The 25,513-nt window shown below is 39.1% G+C and overlaps 1 protein-coding gene across 3 annotated transcripts in view; it reads right to left on the reverse strand.

The window, feature by feature from the left end:
* Positions 1–25,513, reverse strand: part of LOC145522701 (uncharacterized) — a 514,463-nt gene that overhangs the window by 217,893 nt on the left and 271,057 nt on the right. For 2 of the 3 annotated variants that reach the window (XR_014066129.1, XR_014066131.1), the window contains one exon: positions 1,856–2,033. The gene's annotated coding sequence lies outside the window, so the exon portion shown is untranslated. Of the gene's footprint in view, positions 1–1,855; positions 2,034–3,561; positions 3,618–10,561; positions 11,543–25,513 lie in introns of those variants that run through there. The other variant, XR_014066130.1, reaches the window with a different exon arrangement.

The raw sequence follows: 25,513 nt of genomic DNA on the forward strand, positions 1-25,513 counted from the left end.
CAGTTTGAATTCGTTAACTATTGCAGAAGTTGGCAGCAAACTGTAAGATCAAACACAGGGTGCGGGCTCTTTACCACCCTGAATTTTGAGAGCAAAGACTAGCACCTGCCTTGTGAGCTTAAATTTTTTTCACAAAGGATCCAGATCAGTGTAATAATAAACAGTGACATACTAGGTTCTCCCCTATAATTACTAAAGTCACTAAATTTCAAAACATTTTAGGTTTCAAAATGCACAAGAACTCACACACCTGTCAAAGGGTTTCAATGATCTAGCCTTACTAAATCCAGTTTGTTTTGAAATATCATAAGCCCAGTTTTTTGTTGTTTTTGTTTTTATTTAACCTAAAATTCTTTTTTTTAGACACTCTGCACAATTGCATAATCCACTTAAAGTGACATGGATATTGTCATTCCTTCTTAAGTCTTAGAGTAAATAGTTCTGGAAGATGTTTCAAAGTAGGGCATCGATAGCTTCATGCTAGTTCTCTTAAGCAAGTACTCATCCCAATCACCTCCTCTCTCTCCCGCCCCGACCCCCACCCCTGCCACACACACAAGCAAAATCATGAACAGACAAATCCAGTTCTTTGCTGTGAATCCTCCAATATTTGTCAAACTGATAAGCTCTCCTACACTCCTCTTTCTGAATTCATCCTGACAAAAATTGCAAGCAAAAACATCCAAACATAGAACACCCCCCCCAACCTTTTTTTGTTTTTCTTAGTTCAAGAACATGTACTTTTCAGGCAACAAATTCCAAATACCCCTTATGATTTTTTTTATTGCATTCTTGAAGACTTGCAGGTACAGCTGCACTTTATTTGGAACTTTCCACTTCCTTGTTGTAAATAACTTTCAAAAACTAAACTAAAAACAGCATTTACTGATTACCAAAAATGTATACAGGATAATAACACAATATCAACTGGAATTATGCTAAAATTATTATACACCAGTTATTACAGCATCAACGCTTTGAGTACTAGAGGAGGAAATATATTAAAATAAAGCCATCTTACCTTGCTCGCTGACAAAGAGCCACGAACGAAAACTTGCTTTGAATTCTGGGACTGATTTTATAGAGCAGTGGTTTTGGTCCGTGGACCAGCACTATAAACATCACCTGGGAACTTGTTAGAGATGACAATCCTCAGGCCCTACCTCAGTCTTACCGAGGTAAGGAGGGGCTTTCAATCTCTTGAATAAGCTGCCCAGGTGATTATGATACACACTCAAGTTTGAAACCACTGGTTTAACAGCACTGGAGTGAAACTGAAGTTAAGTAGAAACACCTGTCACTTAAATGGTCCACCATCCCATGACTTTCATTTTTTCAATGAAGTTTTTAGTTTCAGAACAGTTTGATATTCACAAAATGTTGCAAAGATGGTACAGAGAGCTTCACACACCCCACCATCAGTTTCCCCTATTGCTATATGTTGCATTAGTGCAATACAATTGTCACAGTTAATGAACCCATATTGACACATTATCAATGAGCTAAAGCCTATACTTGATCTGTGTTTCCTTAGATTTTGCCTGATGTCTTTTATCTGATCTACAGTCCCATCCTGGATACAGTGCATTTAATTATCACATCACCTTAGGCTCCACTCCGCTGTGATAGTTTCTCAAACTTTTTTTGTTTTTGGTGACCTTGACCGTTTTGAGTACTGGCTAATTATATGAAGAATGTCCCTCAAATGGGATTTGTCTGATGTTTTCCTCATGATTAGATTGGGATTATGGATTTGGGGGATGAAGACCACAGTGACAATCTCATCATATCTTGTCAAAGATACAAATTACCAATAACAAATTGCCTTATGACGGATAATGTTAATTTTGATCACCTGGCTGAGATAGCATTGGTCAGGTTTCTCCAGCATAAAGGTATTCATTTTTCCTCCTTTCCTTGCTATATTCTTTGGAAATCGGTCTCGATGGACAGCCCACATTTAAGAGTAGGGAATTATGCTCCACCTCCGTGAGAGTGGAGTATCTACATAAACCAGCATCAGAATTTTGCACCTGAAAAATAAATAAGACCAGTTTTGATATTTGTGTCATGTCTTGACTGTTGAGATCCTAACACTCAGCACTAGATACAAATTCTCTTCCATTCTTCCTGTCCTGTTTGTCAGCCGTGATTCCTGGAGGGGCTCATCCAAACCCATCCAAACACATGTCTAATGACTATGTGTTTCTGTATTGCTGACAACTATTCCATCCACTGGTCTTCCACATTTCCAGAATGACAGGGCATAACTAAATGCCCTAAAAGTGTCTCCCCATGCAATCTTCCTCACTCCAGCTCTGACTCCTGCTTACCTATAAATAATAACAATAATTAACCAACTACTGTAAGTTGGCAATATTCTGCTCCATAGGCTTAAGCTCACTTTCTCTCTTCTTAATGGTTTAATGCTCTACCTTTGTCTTCTCTAACATTCATCTACTTCCTTCTGGTCCTAAATGTTTTCTGTGAATCTTTTTCCCCAATCCTAGACATGTTTAGCTCATATGACTAACAATACGATTCTTTTGCAAAGAATCAGATTAAAATAATTTTTAAAATCCCTAACATTCATTGAAAGTACTGGGCATCATGATTTCATGACTTATTTTATCCTTATAGGAGACTCTGATGTAGGTAATATCATTATCCCCATTTACAGATGGAAGAAATGATGCTAAATGAGAATAGCTGTTACACTATGGCCCAGAAAAGAAGCAGTGGTGGAGGTATAAGCTGGGCTCTAGGTGGGAAGATTATATGTATGTCTGTTCACCTATCAGTCTCTTCTTTGCTCTTATTTCTTTCCCTCTCTCTTCAAATTTTCTTTTTCTTCCTCTTCTCCCATCTACCTTCTCTATCTCCTAATTAATAAATGCAAACATATTTCTCAACACTTTCTATGTCCAGGCCATGCAGCTGGGGGTAGAGAAATTTCAAATATATGACTCTTAACTTCAATGGGCTTATATTCTAACTGGACTCTAGGTCACTGGTGTTTTTCTGTTTTTGTTTTTACTTTTTATTACTTCTACTTCTGTTTTTAGAAAGAAGTCATAGGCAGTATATTATTCCATGTATCCATAAAAGAGGTATAAGCAGTGAATGATCCAGGAGTTCAGAAGACAGGTCCCTTGTTGGAGTGGTGAGAAAATGTTTCTTATAGAAAGTAGAATTTGAGATAGCTATGAAAGAGGGTAGGGTTTACAGAAAGGAAATGTAGGTCACAGTTACCTATGTATCTAATAGGATCTGCGTGTTTGGAGTAAAGTTTCTTGAGAAACTTTTGTAAAATGTTCCGGACTTCCTCCTTTTCCTCATATCCTCTCCATAGGGTAAAGGGGTGGTAGGTATTGCTTATGGTTGGAGGTTGGGTATTTGTGGCCAGAAAAGAATTTGGCTTTAAATCTTTAGAAGTCTTAGAATAAGAACAAACTCATAGTGAAAATAAAGATTTCACCTACTACCAAAGTTTTTTTTTTTTTAATATGAAAAGTCCTAATACTTTAGTGTAGGCTTTAACACAAATACTCTTCTCCTTACATGCATAGGTTTGACACTGTCCAAGTAACAACTCTTTTGCCTTTTTATCTTGTGACCTACAGAGAGAAAGAGAAGTCCCAATGAAAATGCTTTACCTATGGCCTGGAGCCAACCAGATGGATTCAGATAAAGGCTTGTTTGGTAACAGATATACTTTGCATATAGTGAGCTGGTGGGTAGGAAAATGATACATCTCTATAATTGCTCTTGTATGTATAAGAAAATGGCAGCATTTAACCTTTCCTATCCTATCATACCTGATTAGAACTTTCAATTTCAGGATGTTAATTAAAATGTGCCACATATCAGTACATAACAGATCTGAAATCTTGGGCAAATGTCACTTACTAATCATTATTTTCCTGTGCTGCTTCTAAAGCTATTGAATTTTCCCTGTTGTGCCAAATTCCCTTTGCAATTAAATAATTTAGAGAAAGAACTCTCAGTGAAGTCACATGGATACTCAAATCCACATAAGACTTGATGTTTATAAAAGCATTCTATTACTGATATGAATTTATACATTCTAAAAAACCTGTTTCTTTAATCATTGTCTTGGTTTAACACATTGTTCTTAGCATGATATTGTACTTTTAAATGTGACTTTGTAATCCCAGGATTAATATCTCTGTCTCTCCTGCTAAAATGTAAGAACTGTGAGAATAGGGTTCTATTCAATTTGCCTGCCATTGTATCCTAGAGGTTAGCATTGTACCTGACACGAAGTAAGTATTCAATAACTATCTGTTGGACACGACTGAGCAACTGAACTGAACTGAACTATCTGTTGAGTGAATAATGAGAACCAGCTAGAAAGATCACAGGCAATGAATATTAAAGATACTTAAATATTGTTGTTGTTCAGTCACTAAGTTGTGTCCCACTCTTTGCGACCCCATGGACTGCAGCATGCCAGACTCTGTCCTTTACTATCTCCTGGAGTATGCTCAAATTCATGTCCATTAAGTCGGTGATGCTATCTAACCATCTCATCCTCTGTCACCCCCTTCTCCTTTTGCTTTCACTATTCATTGACATATCACAGAAATATAAACTAAATAACCTATAAGGAGACACTGCTGTGAGGGAACAAGACAGTTGGTATTGGGTCTTGCTGGAGAGAGAGAATTGTCGCAATTTGGTTGTTTAAAGTGTGAATTCTAAGTGAACACAGGAACTTTCTTAGAAAGAGGTTAATGGCGAAGATCTTGGTCACCATTTCCAACATGTGGAGCTTTCCCCCCACAGATCCAAGGAATTTTCCAACCCCAACTGGGTGTCTTAAAATTCAAATCAATTCTGGCACCATCTACCCAGAGATAGTGTCAAATTCCACAGGTTAAGAGCTCAGTCCCACTAGCTCTGCTCCACTTCAAGGGCCAATGGCAAGTCCAGATTGTTACCTGTACTTCTGACCAACTGGAGGAGGTTCTCAGGACCCCCTCTTTGGGTTTGATTAATTTGCTAGAGCAGCTCACAGAACTCAGGAAAGCAGTTTACTCACTAAATCATTACCTTATTATTGGATTATTACAAAGGATGTTAAAGGACACGAATCAACAGTCAGATGAAGAGATACAGAAGGTGAAGTTCCAAGCAAAGGAGTGTCTATCCTGGCGGTGTTTGGGACTTGGCACGGTGGCATATGAAAGCATTCTGGTTCACTGACCTGGAAGCTCTCTCAAACCTATTCTTTTGGGGTTTTATGGAGGTTTCATTACATAGGCATCATTGATTAAGTCATTGGCCATTGCCAATTGATTCAACCTCCAGTCCCTTCCCTACTTCTGGAGATGAGGAGAGTGGAATTGAAAGTTCCAACCCACTAAGCACATGGTTGGCTCTCCTGGAAATCAGCTCCCATCTTTAGCTGGGTTCCAAGAATCAGCTCATTAACAGAAGACACCTTTGTCGTGCTATCCCAGGAAAATACAAAGGTTTTAGGAGCTTTGTGCCAAGAAAAGTGAATGAAGACCAAACATACGTATCTTATTATAAATCATAGTACAACAGCCCATGGCTGCCAATAGGTAGTAACCAAGTGAGAAAGAAGAAGGTGCTATAGAGGACCAGTATCTTCACAGGGGCCAGCGCTCAGGCTAGTTTACATGTATCCTATTATCAGGTCAAGTTAGACATGTTCCAAATAAAGTTGAGAATAATACGCAATGGGCAACAACAAAAGATGAATCTAGTGATTGATGAATTCTGATGTCTACTTACTAGTTTTAGACTAATAGCTTGAGATTTTAAGTAGCAAGTACCCAGAATGGTATTTTTCTCCACTCAAGTCCCTTGCTCAATAAAAAATAAACAAACAAAAACTCCTACATTTAAAAAGTTTGCCTCCTTTATTATTTCATTTCATTTCATTTAAATGATTTCCAGGAAGTGTGAAATACTGAACATTCACTTGAAACTTAGTATTTCCAGTGAAATATGACATCATGGAAAACAGGAAAGCAATTAAACATTTTGGATGATGACTCATACCCTTAGGATTTATGCAAATATAGCATCTCTTATTACCTACCATAAGTGATATGTATATCATTATTTGCTATGCAAACAGTCCAAGAGAGCTATTATTTATCAGATTAGTTATAAAGTTTGTGCCTTTTATTTATGTGTGGATATGGGTAAAATTGAATTATGCATTGTTTTTCTAGTCCCCAATGATAAACTCTGTTAGGCTGCTTTAGGCACATAGAACAGAGCAAAATCCAAATCAAAAACAAAGTCTGGCTTTTGCAGCTCTAGGGAGAAACCAGAACTTCTGCTGGTTTTAAGAATGTAATTCTGAATGTAAATTAGAATAATAGGAAACAGTATAGATAAGATTCTAACTGAATGGGACCTCAGAAATGGACCAATTCAATTCCCTTATCTTACTTACACTGGAGGAGACTGAGGCTCTGAGAAATCTGACCTCTTTAATTTCACACGATTTAGTTAATGTAAAAATGAAGGGAAAATTGAGAGAGTAGCATTGACATACATATATTACCATGTGTAAAATAGATAGCTAAGTGGGAAATATCGGTATAGCGCAGGGAGCTTAGCTTGGTGCTCCATGATGACCTAGAGGTGCAGGATGCAGGGGTGGGAGGGAGCCTCAAAAGGGAGGGAGTATATGTATACACATAGCTGATTCACTTTGTTGAATAGCAGAAAGTAACACAACATTGTAAAGCAATTATACTCCAATTAAAAAATAAATGATACATTGAAAAAAAAATGAAGGGAAAAGAGTCAGCCATTATAAGTCAAATGCTGACATAATAAATGTTGATGAAGCTAAAGCTTTAGCTCTCAAACAATATTTAAGTCCTAGAAAGAGGTTTACCTACTTATAAATTACCTACTTATAATTTAAGTCCTAGAAAAAGGTTTACCTACTTAAAATTTATGAAGTATATTGATATAACTTAATTTTAATACAACGCAAAATTTACATCTTTCTCATCAATCATTAAAATAAGATTTTATCCATGTAGGTTGGTGTAATAGACAAAATAATAGCCTCCTAAAGATATTTACACCCTGAAATCAGAATCTGTAATGATGTTACCTTACATGGTAAAAGGGACTTTGCAAATGTCAAGGATCTTAAGATGGAGAGGTTATCTTGGCTCACTAATATCTGCCTGGGCCCAGTGTAATCACAAGAATCCTTAAGAGAAGGAGGCAAAAGGGCGAAAGTCAGAAAAGAAGATATGGCAACAGTAGTAGAGAGGAGAGGGAAAGGAAGAGGAAGAGAGAGGGAAAAGGAGAGAGAGAGAGAGGGAGGGGAGAGGTTAAGGGGGAAGGCAGATGAAGTCAAAGAATGAAGGTGGGACTCTAGAGGCTGGAAAAGGCAAGGAAACAGGTTGTCCCTAGCACTGCCAGAAGAAAATGCAGCCCTGCCAACTCATTTTGGAGCTCTACGCCAAATTCTGGAGTGGGTTGCCATTTCCTCCTCTGTGGGATCTTCCCAATGAGGGATTGAACCAGTATCTCTTATGGTTCTTTACCACTAGTGCCACCTGGTAAGTTGAAATTTGGAAGCATAGGTCTTTATTGAAGCTGAGTGCACCGAGGCCTTACATCCAGCTTCTTGGTCTCACTTATCATCTCCTCCCACGAGGCCCTGCTGCTCTCCAGAGCACTCTGAAAGAGCAGGATCTGAGGGCTCTTCCTGCAGGACTCATACAAACCTATCCCAGTTCCTTTCACTGCCTCAGAGAAGCTATAAATTGCTCTCTTCTCTCAGTGGGCACTCTTTTCTCTCTCTCCCAAATTTTGGAGACCAAGTATGCAAATTCTTTACAGAAAGGCTTAACCTTTTCCTCTCCTTGTCCTATATATTTTGAAGAGAAAAAAATGTGTTATTAACCAGCCTGGAAGAGATTTCATTTTTAGCATTTGTTTCTTATCCATATCCAATCAATCCCTTCAGGGCTAATTTCTTATATTGGCTGCGCTGGTCATTGAGCCCAGGAACTGAGGGTGCAAGTCTACCTGGCCTACCTGGTGAGGTACCCCATCCTTTACTTCTCAGCTGCTACTACCCTTTTTTCAGTCTTCAATAGTACAGTCTCCTGGACTTTCAAAATAACTTGCTTTAGGGCTTTCTTGTTACAGCTCATATCTCAACCTAACCCTAAATATGGGTGAGGTGTATCTTTCAAAATTTGCAGTAATACTGTAGCCCCTAGCCATATACAGTTTGTCAACATACTCCTAATCCAATTAAAAAGTTCATTTTTTTCAGTCTCACTAGTCATACTTCAAGCACTCAGTAGCCAGCTGTGGCAAGTGACCACCATGATGAATAGTGCAAATACAGAACAATCTCCACTGTCACAGAAAGTTTTGCTGGACAGTCCTGTTCTTAAACAGAAATCTGTTTATGTCTATGCTTCTCAGTTTAATATTTCTATTTGCCTAAAAGAAAACCTACACACTTTGTAGGTAGTATAAATCCTTTGTGCTGGCCCTTACCTCTTTATTTAGTGTCATCCTCCCTTAAATACATTGTTCCCTTTGTGCTGGAAACCACCCTGTTTCTTTGCTCCTATCCTGCCACTTAGCATTCAAGTCTCAGCTCACCTTTCATTCCCCACGAAGCCTTTGCTGAGTCTGACTTTTATATCTGCTCTTCTCTCACTAGGAATTATGCTAATTGGCCTTAAATAACATTTCTACTCTGTTTGAACATTTATCTCTCAGTAGCTTGTAAGCTTCTTGATGACAGGAATAGGTCTTATTTGTGTGCATACAGTTACACAGTCAAATATTACTCTAAATCTCCTTATTTAGAATTCTTTTAAAATGGATTTGCTCTATCTATGGAATTGGAAGGGTGCAACCCTGAATACTCATTGGAAGGACTGGTGCTGAAGCTGAAGCTCCAGTACTTTGACCACCTGAGCAAAGAGTTGACTCATTGGAAAAGACCTTGATGCTGGGAAAGATTGAGGACAAAAGGAGAAGGGGGTGACAGAGGATGAGATGGTTGGATGGCATCACTGACTCAATGGACACAAGTTTGAGCAAGCTCTGGGAGATAGTAAAGGACCCGGAAGCCTGGTGTGCTGCAGTTCATGGGGTCACAAAGAGTTAGACACAACTTTGAGACTGAACAACAACAACCCTTCCAAAAGGCTGCCCAGTCACTTATAAAATATAAACTTGGATTCTGAAGAAAGGGTAGACATATGTATATTATAAATCGTAATCCTTTTCAAAAAGGTTATGTTGACACAGAGTCATTGGCTGGATCACTAGGTTTCCAACTATATTATGATTATTATTGAGAGACAAGCTGTGTACCACAGATATAATTTTATGTACCAGTCATGCTAAAGAACCTGTCAGGAAACTTTTCCACATAAAACAATTAAAAGGGTTCAATGCACCAATCTACTTTATTCAACCAAATTGCTTCCCTATTTATAGAGAAACACTGAGTTTAACTTATCAGTGCAAATGTAAGTTATGCTCACCAGGAAATCTTGATAAAATCCCTAGCCTCCAAGGAATGATATTTTCTTTTTTTTTTTTTTCCCTCCATGTTCATAATGGCAGGGTTTGATTGATTGATCAATTTTGATTGTAATATAGTTGATTTACAATGCTGTGCCAATCTTTGCTGTACAACAAAGTGACTCAATTATATGCATATATAATATATTCTTTTTTAATATTTCTTTCCATATGCTTTATCATAGGATATTGAATATAGTTCCCTGTGCTTCCCTGGTGGCTCAGTGGTAAAGAATCTGCCTACCAATGTAGGAGATGCAGGTTCGATCACTGGGTTGGAAAGATCCCCTGGAGAAGGAAATGGCAACCCACTCCAGTATTCTTGCCTAGGAAATCCCATGAACAGAAAGAGCCTGGCGGGCTACAGTCCATGGGGTCACAGAAGAATCAGACACAACTTATCAACTAAACAGCAAGGTATACATTACAATCTGGCTGTTTATCCATTCTAAATGTTATAGTTTGCATTTACCAATCTCAAACTCCCAGACTACCTACCGAGACCACTCTCCCCTACCACCACCCTTGGCAACCATAAGTCTGCTCTCTATGTCTATGAGTCTGTTTCTGTTTTGTAGATGGATTCATATGTATCATATTTTAGATTCCATATATAAGTGATATCATAAGGTATTTGCTTTTCTCTTTCTCACTTACTGCATTTAGTACGATAGTCTCTAGTTGCATCCATGTTGCTATAAACGACATTATTTTCTTCTACTTTATGCCTGTGTAGTATTTCATTGTAAACATGTACCACATCTTCTTTATCCATTCATCTGTCAAAGGATGTTTAGGCTGTGTCCATGTCTTACTGTGGTGAACAGTGCTGCTATGAAATTAGGGACGCATGCATCTTTTTGAATTATAGTTTTGTCTAGGTTTATCTCTATGGGTGGGATTGCTGGTAATTCTATTTTTAGTTTTCTGAGGAACCTCCATACTATTCTCCACAGTGGCTGTACCAACTTACCAAGACTGTAGAAGGGTTCCCTTTTCTCCACACCCTCTCCAGCATTTGTTATTTGTAGACATTTTCATGAAGGCCATTCTGACTGGTATGAGGTGGTACCTCATTGTTGGTTTGATTTGTATTTCTCTAATAAGGAGCAATATTGAGCATCTTTTCATGTGCCCACTAGCCTTCTGCATGTCTTCTTTGGAAAAATGTCTATTAAGGTCTTCTGTTCATGGCTAATTTTTCTATGAAAAGGGTGCATTATACACTGGAGAAAGTGGAGAAGTTGGTGCTGATTTTCTTTATATCTAAGGGATTTAACTTGAACATATCTGGAATTTAGAATTAAGTGTTCAATGGTAGAACCATGCTGAATACCCAGAAAAGGAATTAAATGGAAGATATATATCTAAGTTTCACTGTTTCTCAAGTGACAGGTCCTGTTATAAATTCCCTTTGCAAAATAATGACTCTGGAGCCTTTGGGACCTGCTGCAAAGGTTCCACCTCTCTCAGGGGGCCGTTTCTTGCCTCCCCCTCCCCCAAACCACTAATATTACTATTAGAAAAAAATACAAAAATTGATTTTAAATTTAAACTTTGCCAACAAAACTGACTGGGATAAAAAAAAAGTATTCTTAATATAAAATCCTCCACATTCATTAAGTACTTGCATACAAACCATTTTCTATTTGTTTCTTCAGCACATATTGTTGTGCCTCGAGGCACTATTCAGGGCCTCTGGGAGGAGAGCTAGTGAGTAACGCTTGACTGGATTGCTGTTCTCTCGGGCACTGTTTCCTACTGGGGGAGTGGATAATGGATTAAATAGACAAGATGGATTAGATTCTGATAAATAGCATGAGGCAAAGGTAGCAAGTGAAATCGCGATGGTCGACTTTAGACTGTGTGGTCGGGGAAGGCTTCTGGTAACAGGCTGAGCTGAGCAGAGATTCGAATCATGCAGTGTCACATCAGGTCTGAGGGCTGCTCTATCCGTTCCATGTGATAGTATTCGAAGGTGGGGCCTTTGGGAGGGGATGATGTCATAAATGATTAGTGCCTCCATGGAAGGGATTAATGAACGACCTTATAAAAGAGACCCCATGAAGATCCTCCATCACGTGAGGACACATGGAGGAGATGGAACTTATGAACACGGAAGTGAGGTTTCATCAAACTCTGAATCTGAATCTCATCAAAACCTGAAATCTGTGAGAAATCTTCCCAACTGTGAGAGATGAATGTCTTTTGTTATTAGCCATCCAGTCTGTGGTATTCCTGAATAGGCTAAGACAGGGACCAAAGTTCAAGGCAGAGGAGAACAGTGGGGTGAAGGCACTAAGAAGGGAATGTGCTCTAGGAAGGAGAGAAAGCTGACGTGAGTGAGAAAAGGTGAGAGGAGAGGCAAGAGTCCTGATGAAGAGCTCGGCATGGATTTTCAGTGTAGTAGGAGAAACTGGTGGCTTCTAAGCAAGGCAATAACGGGATTTCCTTTTCCAGATTATCACGTGGGCTACTTAATAGTAACTAAGCCCTGTAAAGAGTAGAAGCAGGGAGACATGTGAAGGTGGCCCCTGTGTCGACCAGGCCAGAGGAACACCCTGGATAAGGGCAGTCAGTGGTAGCGAAGCTGGGGAAGAGCTAGAGGGAGAAAATGAGAGCACCGTTGGCCAAGATGCCAGAGCTGTGGGCAGACGCTGGATTTGCCACGGGGTGGCATTGACAGACGTAATCTCAAATTGGCTAGGGAGTGTGAATGACAGAATGATTTAGGGGGACCTTCTGACTTCTAGCTGGAACAGTTTTGTGGATGGCGGGACATTTGCTAAGATGGAAGAAAGTGTGGGAGTTGGGGATCTTGGGAGGAAAAAATTAATTGTACAACAGCCCAGTGAGATGGGTGCTGTTATTTCCTCCACATTATAGATGAAACAATAGAGCCTTAAAGAGCTTGTTCAGAGTCGCATAGGTAGCAGCACAGTGAGAGTAATCCCAGAGAGGTGGGCCCCTGTGTCTGCCCTCCCAGCACTGTCTTGGCTCACCATTGTCACCTGTATTCTGTTGCAAGCAGTGAAAATTCTTGGGAAATTCTTGATGCTCTTAAGGTTTCTAGAAAAGGAAAGGTAACCTGGGAGTTCTAACAAAGTGGATATGAATCCTTTTTTTGTGAATAATTTTCCAGCAGTTTTGGGCTACAGCACTAGTGATGTTGGGGCTTCCTTGGTGGCTTAGTTGGTAAAGAATCTGCCTGCAGTGCAGGAGACCCGGGTTTGATCCCTGGGTCAGGAAGATCCGCTAGTGGAGGGCATGGCAACCCACTCCAGTATTCTTGCCTGGAGAGTCCCATGGACAGAGGAGCCTGGCAGGCTAGAGTCCATGGGATCACAAAGAGTCAGACACGACTGAATGACTAACACACACACACATATGCGCGCGCACACACACACACACAGGTGATATTAATGCCAGCTGCACTATCTAAGATAACATTGGCCAAGTGTGCCTAGATTCCTGATTCTTGAACGAAGAATTCCAGGAAAATACAACCAAAGGAGAATGAAAAATAAGAAACGTCTGCTTTGTTATTAAGTTCAAGTGCTGGCTTTCCTCTAGGACTATCTAATTTCCATGAGGGTTAATATTATACCTTTTTCCACTGCGACTGTTGCCCTAGGCCTTTCCTCTTACAGGATATTAAACATGACAACCACACCTGTCCTTCTGTGATAACATGAGCAAGTGAGAGGCTCAATCAAGCACGTTTTCCCAGCACTATGCTCCAGGAAAATTCTGTTCTCAGAATAATTTGAAGATTGCTCTGAAGATGGCTTATCTTGCTCTTTGGGATCCAGTGCCTCTGCTTGCAGCTCGAAAGGGATTCTGTGTGATCTCATGCACTGCCACTAACAGTTACCTTCACTCGGGTGTGGGGGTGGCATTTGACATAAGAACACTGCAGAACAAGAGAGTTAACAGTGCAATTAACAAACCAGATTACCTTTTAAAAATAGGAACTATTTTTATATTTATCCCTGAAATGCAAAGAGTTTCACATTTGCAATGTTGCTCTTTTTACTGATGAAAGCCTAAAAATAAATTGCCTGCTTCTCCTAGGGATACATTCTTTGTATTCTCCTTGGTGATTTAACCTGCCTTTCAAAGCTAAGTCTATGAAGCAGGGCCATGCTAAAGAGTGATGCTTACATGTTCTTGGTGGGAAGTAAACCCTGGGGATTATATGAAATTAGCTGTGTATTATCACCATGCTTATATAACTAATATGCAGAGTACATCATGTGAAATGCCAGGCTGGATGAAACACAGGCTGGAATCAAGATTGCCGGGAGAAATACCAATAACCTCAGATATGCAGATGACACCACATTATCGCAGAAAGCAAAGAGGAATTAAAGAGCCTCTTAATGAAAGTGGAAGACAAGAGTAAAAAAGCTGGCTTAAAACTCAACATTCCAAAAACAAAGATCATGGCATCTGGTCCCATCACTTCATGGCAAACAGACAGGGAAACAATGGAAACAGTGAGAGACTTTATTTTCTTGGGCTCCAAAATCACTGTGGACAGTGACTGCAGCCATGAAATTAAAAGACGCTTGTTCCTTGGAAGAAAAGCTATGCCAAAACTAGACTGTGTATTGAAAAGCAGAGCCATTACTTTGCCTACAAATGTCCATATAGTCAAAGCTATGGTTTTCCCAATAGTCATGTATGGATGCAAGAGCTGGACAATAAAAAAGGCTGAGTACCAAAGAACTGATGCCTTTGAACTGTGGTGCTGGAGAAGACTCTTGAGAGTCTCTTGGACTGCAGAGAGATCAAACCAGTCAATCCTAAAGGAAATCAACCCCGAATACTCATTGGAAGGACTGATGCTGAATTCCAATTGTTTGGATACCTGATGTGAAGAGCCAACTCATTGGAAAAGACTCTGATGCTGGGAAAGATTGAAGGCAGGAGGAAAAGGGGATGACAGAGGATGAAATGGTCCATGAAACTCAATGGACATGAGTTTGAGTAAACTCTGGGAGATGGTGAAGGACAGGGAAGCCTGGTGTGCTGCAGTCCATGGGATCACAAAGAGACGGACATGACTAAGCAACTGAATAGCAAAGTGGTATTTAGCCCATTCAAGTACTTACTTTTAGCAAATCCTAAGAATGCTGAACTTCAGCTCTTAATCTAGTTTGTAAAGGTTTGCATTCAAAGTAGGGAGTTTGGAAGAGATCATCTGTAAATGAGCTTTGTACCTGATTTGTACCCTAAGAATTCCAGGTTTACTTTCTGTGCTATTCAGGATGGTGAATTCCAGTCCTTTGTAAAGAAATTAAGGCTAAATCTCTGATCATGTTTTCTGGCTTTGGAGAGACTGCTTTGCTATCCTGTCCTGGAGTTATTTGAGGGGCAAAAAGGCTGAAATAGGACTCATTTGTTTGTTATGGATTTGGTCAGTTTTAGCTAAAATAATTTTTTTCACTTTCTTCCTTTATTTTTTCTGTAGTTTTTAGAGAGTCTCTGGTGAAAGATCGTTACATCTCTTAATTCCTTTCATTTTAAATTCATATTGAAGGCTTCAAAGAGATGAATGTCCCTAAAATGGGTTTTTCCACAGTGTAGTCTGTGGGGCTCAAGTGCTGTCAGCCTGCTCTGTGTGGATGAGGCAGAGCAGAGGGGGAAGTCAATGTGGAACCAACGTTATGGTGGTTTGCAGCAACCAGGCAAGCAGCAAACCCAAATGCCTGTGATGCTGTGGCTTCTCTCAAGAGGCAACAAGCAGATGCTAACAGCTTGGGGTTTGCATCAGAAACACAAGTGACTCGGATGAGACATGCAGGCAGGGCAATGAGGAGAAACTGCACTGAAGACATGACACAGACTGTGTGATGGTGGCAGTAATGGGGCCGTGAGAGCAGAAAGAGGAATTGCTCACGAATGGACCATCTGTCCTGGAAATCCTTCCAACATGGTTGAGATGGTTATATTTTGAACACCATATATTTTATCTTGGTTCTCAGATACAGTGATGGAAATGTCATCAAAGAGGCTGAGCCACAGTCATTTCCAGCAAGAGTGGGTTCTGGCTAAAAGTAAGAGCAACCTGGGTCCTGTCTGCAACATGGATGAGCTCGCCCTGCACAGGGTCAGTGGGGAAGATGATAATTGTGGTTGTGTTCAAACGTGGTGTAAGCATAGGATTTCCAATGTTAGAAAGTAAAAGATTAAATCTATCATTTGAAAAAAGTTTAGTTTGGATAATGATTTTAAGAAGTCCACAGTCTGGAAGGTGATACATGGCGTTAGTCCCTAAGCTGGGGGTGGACAAAATCACCACGAGAAATGGTAGCAGTGCCTTATGTGACATTCATCAAGGTCATCTTTCCTGAATCAGTTGCATTGATTGACTTTCCATCTAGAAAAGTCAACTGGAACGTAGGCTTAGGCTGACTAAGACCTGGCTTCCAAATTTCTTGTCCAACGTTTTTCTGACACAAATTGTCACATCTCTCCTGATCACTTCACTGACAGCAATTCAGAGACATAAAAACAGATATCTGAGATGACCCTCCAGTGAAAATCATGCTCAACACAATACACCCATTAGCATGACACCTTGGAACAATGAAGTCTCATTCGAAAATAGGTGGCACATGCTAACAGGACTCGTGTAAATGAGACCATAATGAAGGGATTTCTTATAGATGGGTGGGAAGATTCAAATGAACCAAAAAAGAACGGTGAGCAGCCTAGGGTGGAGTACAAGTGGGCAGACCTAAGAAGGCAAGAGGAGAGAGTGCTATTACTAGAGTCCAGTCTGAGCTGGAACTGTGGAGAGGGCTGTTCCAGCCACAGCAATAGGACAGTTCTCAACGAGGGGCAATTTCTCCCTTGGAGGTTGGCAATGTCTGGAAACATTTTTGGTTGAGATTGAGACAATGGGGAGATGGAATTGCTACTGGCATCTAGCAAGAACAGGTCAGGGATGCTGCCAAACAGCCTATGATGCACAGGACAGACCTCACAACAAGGAAATATTTATCCCCAAATGTCAACTGTGCCAAGGTTAAGAAACCCTGCAATGGAGGAACACAGGCCCTGAAAGGATAATGGCTCGGCAGAGAGTAAATGCGAATGGATGACCAATCTCCTTCTCCCTCTCTTTTCTTAGCACTTGCCAGTGCCTCCATTGGTTGAACCCAATAGGAAGCTAATAGGGTGCTGAGGATCCCAGATGATGTGATCTATAGCAGTCAGCCTCCAGGGCCTTGAAAGAATGGAGAGTATTTCTGGAGAATAACTGCACAGTCTTCAATTAACTTCTAAGTGTCAATACTTGAAAATGAGTTGAGTCAAGGCCATAAAAATAAACAGAAAACACTATCACTGATAATCTCTGAGTGATAAGAGTATAAGTTTTATAACAAGACTGTGATTAAGAATGCTGAGAGAAAAAGGAAAAGTCAGAAAGCAGAAAAGAAGCTTGGAAATTAAAAAATGGAATACCAAAAATGAAAACTTTTATATTAGTGGTACTATTTTTGGCCTAGAGACCAGTGAAAATGCTGATTTTCCTGTCTAGGTTGATGCTAAGCAAAACATACAGCACACAGAACACAGCAAGCTCAAAGGCTGGAAGGCAGAGAGGCTGTGAGAACATAACCCACATTAACAAAATATTGGGCAAGATCATTGGATTAATTCAAGTCATATAAGGACTGATTTTACCTTGTTCTTCAAATCCAGGGTGACCTCACTTCATCATTGGATAAAGCATATTCTTGTACAGTTTCTTTCTTTATTTAGCCTCTAAAGTCATATAAAAGTATATAGGGAGGCTCTTAGAGCAGAAGGCTAAACTACCGATTCCTCTCAGTTCCCATATCTTTGAGAAGGTTCTGAGAGCTGGTATAAAAGTAAGGAAAGGATTTTGTTTGCCTGAGGACCTCATACACTTTCTGGGAGAGACAATGACTAGACAAGTTGAGATTCCTGACCTCTTGGACCAATATTCTCAATGACTCTGGGGTAAGGGATGGGGGAGATAAGCCATTAGCTTCCCAAGTAGACTATGGAAGGGAACAAAGTTGAGTTAAACAGCTGCATTCACTCAGATTTTCTCTTTATTTGGTCCTAAGGAATACGTGTCATTTTATTCAGGAGATGGAGCTATAACAAATGCACTGATGAAGAGAATGAGATGATAAGTCAAAGACTGGATGAAAATATTTGCATAAGACATACTGATAAAGGACTGCTATGCAAAATAGATAAAGAACTCCTAAAACCCAACAATAAGAAAACAAACAACCCAATTAAAAAATGAGTCTAAGACTTTAACAGACATCTCATTAAAGAGATACACAGATGGCAAAAAAGCATAAGAAAAGATGGTCCACAACATACGTCATACGGTGCAGAGTGTGCACACGCAGTCATGTCTGACTCTTTATGACCCCGTGGACTGTAGCCCGTCAGGCTTCTCTGTCCAGGGAATTCTCCAGACAAGAATACTGGAGTGAGTTGCCATTTTTTGTGCTAGGAGATCTTTTCGACCCAGGGATTGAACCTGTGTCTCTGGAGTCTCCTGCATTGGCAAGTGGATTTTTTTTTTTTTTTTTACACCACTATGCCGCCTGGGAAGTTCAATATATGTCATAAGGGCACTGCAAATTGAAATAACAGTGAGATGCCACTATACACCTATTAGAATGGCCAAAATGCAGAACACTGACAATACCAAATGCTGGTGAGGATGTGGAGCAACAGGAACTTTCATTCATTGTTGGTGGGAATGAAAACCAATATAGACACTTAGGAAGAAAGTTTGGTGACTTCTTGCAAAAGTTTGGTGACTGATCTCCTCCAAAAAGCTATATTCCTTAAATGTAGCAAGCAGATTTGCTCTGCTGTGTGGTTCTTAAAAAAGGATGCAGCATGAGTTGTGGGGGACTCATTCTTCCATAGTTTTAGCATGGAAATTATTGACATTAAATAAGAACAGCTACGACCACCATGGTAGACAACAGCAGAAACAGGTTTCACAGAGACTGTCACCACCAAAGCTCACACAGCATGAAGGATCATGTAGGCTGAAAAGAGACAGTGTACCAATGCTGCAGGTCAAAAGAAGAGGTGAGTTGGCAGGGCTGCCACACACATGTTGGTTGTTCATGCTCAAGGACATGCAGCCAAGGGAATTAGAACGTGCTTGAAATCCAGTTCCTCTCTTCATCTGCTTGGAGAAAGAGCATCTTTTCCTAATTTGCACAAAGATCATATCCCACAAAATGGGACAGAGACACAGGCAATGTTGTGATCTTTCATTAGCACCTTTCAATCAGAGTGCGGGATCTGGGGGCTGGTGTTCTGGCAGTTTTGCTGATGGGGAGATGAAAGTGAAGTCGCTCAGTCGTGTCCGACTCTTTGCGACTCCGTGGACTGTAGCCTACCAGGCTCCTCCATCCGTGGGGTTCTCCAGGCAAGAATACTGGAGTGGGTTGCTATTTCCTTCTCCAGGGGATCTTCCCAACCCAGGGATTGAACCCAGGTCTCCCGCATTGCGAGCAGACGCTTTACCCTCTGAGCCACCAGGGAGATAGCAAACCCTAAACCAGAGATTTGGGGTTTGATACCTGTTACTGTTACTCCCTGATGGCTCATCAGGTAAAGAATCTGCCTGCAGTGCAGGAGACCCAGAGACATAGGTTTGATCCCTGGTTCAGGAAGATCCCTTGGAGAAGGAAATGGCAACCCACTCCAGTATTCTTGTCTGGAAATCCCCATAGATAGAGGAGCCTGGCAGGCTACACTCTAAAGGGTTGCAAAGAGTCAGACACAGCTGAATGACTAAACATACACACTGTTACTCTAGGGTAATCCCTGACTGAGGATGCTTGGGGAAATATAGGTCACATATACTAGATATTAATTTAGGTTGAATTTTTTATTTATACTTTTACAAAAGAACTTTAATATGTACAGAACTTAGCTTTTTTTAAAGTGTAATCTAAGGTGACTTTCCAGATAAGAATGTGTATTTTTATTTCCCATCGTTAGTTCCTTCCTCTTTTTTTATTTAAGAGTACCATGACATTAACTGTATGTGGGAAGTTATTTAATCTGCTTTCAAAGAGCTTTTATTACACGATTTTGAAGTGCAGAACAGTACCCTTTATTTAAAATATTCGGGACATTATGTAGCTCTAGAAGAGAAAAAAATAGCTTTTTTTTTTAAAAGCAAAGGTACTAAATATATCAATTTACTTTCAATAATGTTACATGCTACCTACTCAGTTTGTTTTGTGAAACACACACACACCTTAAATGTTATGTGTTAATCAGATCCCTGTTCAATATGAAAATGATTGGGGCATAAACATTTCATAACAGGAAGTTATGATTGAATGATATCTCCTGACTTGCTCTGTAGAACAGATAATCAAGTTGTCTTTCAAAGATTAAACCTGCAGTGAATGTTTTACTAGGGAAATAAATGAAATTGATTATATATTCTAGGTAAAAAAAAAAAGAAAGGCACTATAATTACTTTCAATCTCTTCGTAAAATGTTTTTCCATTAGCAGAGATTTTCAAAACTGTTAGAAAATGCAGAAAATCAGAGCAAGACACGTTAATCACAGAAATTCGAAGTGGAAGAGACCTCTTCAGTTGGTCCACCCCCTTCTTGCCAAGATGGTGCTTCATCCACACTATTCAGTCCAACTTAAAGGGACCAAAGTGGTAAGCCTCCCTCCTCATTTCCCTGAAGGAAATCCTGAACTACTTTCTTTGCTGGGTTTTGGAAGATAATGGGGGTTTTAAGCAAGACTTGAAAATAATCATGTTCTAAAACTGCTGGTATTCAAATCATCTTTGATCTAAAAATCATTTAGATTCAATTCTTTTTGCAATGCTTCTTCTACTGCCTTCTCTGTCACCAGACCAAAGTACAAGTATCTGCTTATGTCAAGCACTGTCCACACTTGAAGATATGGCCTTTAAAGGGGTGCTAAGTTAAAATTGAGCCATCAGAGCATTCTAATGAACCCCATTAGGGTTCTAATCCAATCTGTCTGATTTCCTTCATAGAAGAGGAAATTTGGACACACAAAGACATACCAGGCAAGCACACACACACAGAAGAAAGGCCATGTGAAGACACAATGAAAATATGACATTTTTAAGTCAAGAAGAGAGGGCTCAGATAAAACTAAACCTGACAACATCTTGACTTGGACTCCTAGCCTCCGGAGCTATGAGAAGACAAATTTCTATGGTCTGTGTTATGACAGACCTAGCAAACTAATATAGTCATCATGTGGATTCCTATGTGTGTATAATCAGAAGAGATTCATAGAAATCAGTTAATGGAAAGAAGCCTTACATTTAGATTATCACCTTAGCTCTTGTAAGAAGAAAGAAATCAGGCTGCCTAAGGATGCCACTGAACGCTGTGTGCAGATCTTTCCTAATATATAGAATGTGCCTCCAAAGCTTGCTTCATGTATGTATAGAAACAATGCCCAGACTAAGTCAACAACGACTGATCACTATGACAAATTCATGTGGAATAAATCAACAAAGTCAGAAGATCTTTAAATATACCTCTAACATCTTTGGCTTTGTCTGTAAAAAGTTGAAAGACAAGGTAGCATGGGCAATGTTTTCTTTAAAGATTCTGATTGAGTATAATTACCCTGCATCACATTCTCTACAGTCTTAGTCTTCAGCTCCTCCTTGAAAGAAACAGAAGAATTAGAAATAAATAATTATCTACTTTGCTAATACTGAAGAGGCAGATGTGATGTACTAGACTTTGGTCATATAAAAATAAGAGAGTTCCAGTGAAGGATAGAGGGAATTGAATGGGGAAAAAATATGCTTGGCTAGAACTCTCAAATCTAATAGAGCTTTAAAATGAATCCATCATTAACAAGCTCTAAAATGCTTATGAGAAATGAAGTCATGATATCCAGGAAAATATGTGCCGAGGAAAAGGTAATAACACAGAGGACATGTGCTTCCTAATTAGCAGTTGAAAACAGCTGAGGAAATAACTTACTGCGCTTGGGAGAACAAGTATCCTCTAACTCCCACGTGATCAATTTATCAATTGAAATCTTGGAATGTAGCTTATACTTAAGTTGGGGAGTGCCTCTATCATATTTATTTATTGTATCTCTTTCCCTTTCCTACAATTCATATATCAAATATCATGCTTTCCTCTATCCAGTTAATAGATTTTCAGATGAAAGTATGAGTCTGAAAAAGCAGAGCATTTTATTACATTTCTACTTGAGCTGTTAATAAATTCACATCTCAGAAGGTAAACAATATGAGTAACTATTGATATGGATGGAGTGCTAAAGATCTAAACCTATCTGGCTAAGTTCAATTAATGGAATTTTTGGGGAAAGAGGATGGCAAAGCTATCTTGAAGTTTGTAATAATGAAGGAGGAGCATATGAGGTAGATTCAAACTTTTGAATGGCAGATTTCAAAACATTCAAGAAAATAAAGAATTTTTAAGAAATAAAGTTTTAACTACACAATAGTAGAAAAAATCAACAAGATAGCAAAGGAGTACATCAGAAAAAAAGTTGCCATAATGCACATAATGGGAGACTTTAACACGTCTCAGACACTCGTAAATCAAGTAGGAAAAATCATTAAGCATATGGAAGCACTGAATAACGTAAACTTCATGTTATAATACACATATTGAACTCTACAACCAAATGACAGTGAAACACATAACTTTCAAGCACATGGAATATTCACAAAAATGGATGTCACACATTTCAAAGACTAAATATATACAGAATACTTTCTGTGACTTTAATGCAGCAAAATTAGAAACCAACTATCTTAAAAAAATTACTCTTATTAAGACCAAAAAAAATTAAAACAATCAAACAAAAAAAAGAAAGAAAAGAGAAGGGAAGGAAGCTCTTTATGGAGAAATTTGATACAGCTTCACTGAATGAAATGAGAGACTACCTTGGTAACAGGACAGGTACTGTGTTCACGGATGGGACACTTGGTATTGTATAGATGTTGATTCTCTTCACCTATGGAATTTGTACAAGTGGCTAGAGTTTAGAGTCCAGAGTATACAAAGAGTTCCTATTAACAGCAAAGACAGTCCAATTAAAAAATAAGCAGAACATATGAACAGATGAATAATCAGAGAATATAAAAAGCAATGGCCAAAAAAACTAAAAGAAAACCAAATTCACTAGTAATCAGAAATTTTCAAATTAAAACAATTAAAGATTTTTTAAAAAATCTTTTTAAACAATGACAACAAAAATCCGACAATATCAAATATTAGAGAGGTTGTGATAAAGTGGAAACATGTTGTTGCAGCCCCTCCCATGGACAATTCCTTAAGATCAATTAAACCTGATTATGTATTTCCCTTAACACAATCATACCATAACAACAGCAACGATAGTAGTTGAGATAGCTCACAGCCTAGAGTGCTGACTTGATGAAGATGCTAATTCCAAGTCCTTTTCATATATAAGTTCATCTGATTCCAAAAACAACTTTATGATGTAGGCACTATTGTTATTTTCATTTCTGAATGGTGAAGTTGAGGTGCAGAGAGATGAAAACCTCAGCCAAGGTCACACAGCTGACAAATGGAAGAACCAGGACTTGGTTTATGATTGGTTCCTGAGTCCTTGCTTCTAATCACTAGCCACGCTGCCTCTCTAGAACACTAGTTCGTGTACAAAGCTATGTGTATCAAAGTGTTTTACAGCAGTGCTTAGAATGAGAAAAATTGGAAGCAAAATAAACATTGACCAATATGGTATTAGGTAAATGAAACAGGTCAGAATAATGTTTTGGATTTGTAATTAATATGTATTCTGTGTGGCAATAATTGGAGACCCTGTGAATGTCCTTTTTCCCAATAACCTTTGACTCCCTTGGTTTGGAAGTCATTAATAATTCTTGCTTATACATGTATGCATGTTAAGTCACTTCAGTTGTGTCCAACTCTTTGCAAACCAATGGACTGTAGCCCCCCAGGTTCCTTTGATCATGGGATTCTCCAGGCAAGACTACTGGAGTGGGTTGCCACACTCTCCTCCAAGGGATCTTCCTGACCCATGATCGAACCCACATCTCTGAAGTCTCTTGCATTAGCAGGTATATGGCCAGGTGGGTTCCAAGCACTGACAAGGAGAAGACAGTGAGGTAAGGAAGAAAGAACACAGGATTCTGAAATAGAGGAGGCCTGGATTTCAACCTCATCTCTGTCACTGACTAGTTAAGTTATTTTGAAGATTTTATTTCACTTTGAACTTCACCTAAAAATAGGAAAAATAAGATTTGTCCCATAAGGTATGTAAAAATGGAATGAGAAATTATGTAAAAGGTTAAAAAACTACATCTATATCTGTATCTATAGCAAGCCATCCACCCATTCACCTAGCCTTCTAGAATTATCTCATTTCTACCCATTTCTAATAGTATAGGATGAATTTTTAGGTTTTTTTATGTACTGAGTATATATACTATAGATATATAGGCACCTGATCCCATTACTTTATGGCAAACAGATGGGGGAAAAGTGGAAACAGTGACACTTTATTTTCTTGGGCTTCAAAATCCCTGTGGATAGTGACTATAGCCATGAAATTAAAAGATGTTTGCTCCTTGGGAGAAAAGCTATGACAAACCTAGATATTATATTCAAAGGCAGGGATATAACTTTGCCAACTGGTCAGTTATGTACAGATGTGAGAACTGGATCATAAAGAAGGCTGAGTACCAAAGAATTGATGCTTTCAAACTGGTGCTGTAGAAGACTCCTTAGAGTCACTTGGTCAGCAAGGAGAACAAACCAGTCAGTCCTAAAGGAAATCAACCCTGAATATTCATTGGAAGGACTTATGCTGAAGCTGAAGCTCTAGTACTTTGGTCATCTGCTGTGAAGAATGAACTTATTGGAAAAGACGCCGATGCTGGGAAAGAGGGCAAGAGGAGAAGTGGGTAGCAGAGGTTAGATAGCATCACCGACTCAATGGGCCTGAGCAGTAATAGATACTTAAGTCGTAATAAACACTCTAATCCTTTAGAGTATTTCCCATATACATTTTATTATTGCACTTTCTAAACAATCCTCTAGGGTCACAGATGGGGAAGTTGAGGCTCAGAGGAATCAACTAAGTGATGTCCACATCTCATGGCAGAGCCAGGAATTGGGAAGAAGTTCCTCTTTTAGGGCTTTGTTATTATATTTTTGCTGAATTACATGGATTTCACCTAAGGTTTAGGTTTTCTTCTTACCCTACCTTCAGAAAGACCTTGTTAAACATTTAGCACAAAATAAGACTTTCAGGCACAGAATGTTGGCACTGAGAAATGATAACATGATTCTCATCAATTTAATCATAAAAAATATAAAACAGACTCATATTGAATGTGTAAAAGAAATAATCATTTTCCAACACATTTATGTGGAAAGTATTTGCTTTGCTAATTGGCTGATTAATCACATCAAATGATTACAAGATTAAAATAAAAATTTGTCAAAAAAGAATGGCAGCTCTCAGAAATAAGTTAAATTGCTTCTCATTAAATTATAATATGTTTAATTTTGCTTCTTATTAAGTTACATATTAACACAACTCATTTTATTGAAAGAATGGGCTGAAATTTCCTATTTCTATTAATATGTTTATCTCAGCTTATGACTACAAGCTGACTAGTTTAACATGCATTTTAAATCTCTATTTTTAAATTTTTCCAAAAAAGTCATATATTTTACTGGCCTCCTAGCCTATGACTACCAAGTGAGGTTTAGACTTCCTTTTTATATGCAAAGTGTTTTGGTGTGAACCCTCATTGTCTTCCTGGCAGAAATTAGTCTCCTTAAGTGTTCATCTCAACCACTAATTTCCAGAAGTTTCCCAGAGCAGCGCCCTAACAGTCCTTCA

The sequence above is a fragment of the Giraffa tippelskirchi genome, chromosome 10 (genome assembly GCF_054371585.1).
Source record: "Giraffa tippelskirchi isolate mGirTip1 chromosome 10, T2T-mGirTip1v1.2.pri, whole genome shotgun sequence".
Taxonomy (NCBI): Eukaryota; Metazoa; Chordata; class Mammalia; order Artiodactyla; family Giraffidae; genus Giraffa; species Giraffa tippelskirchi.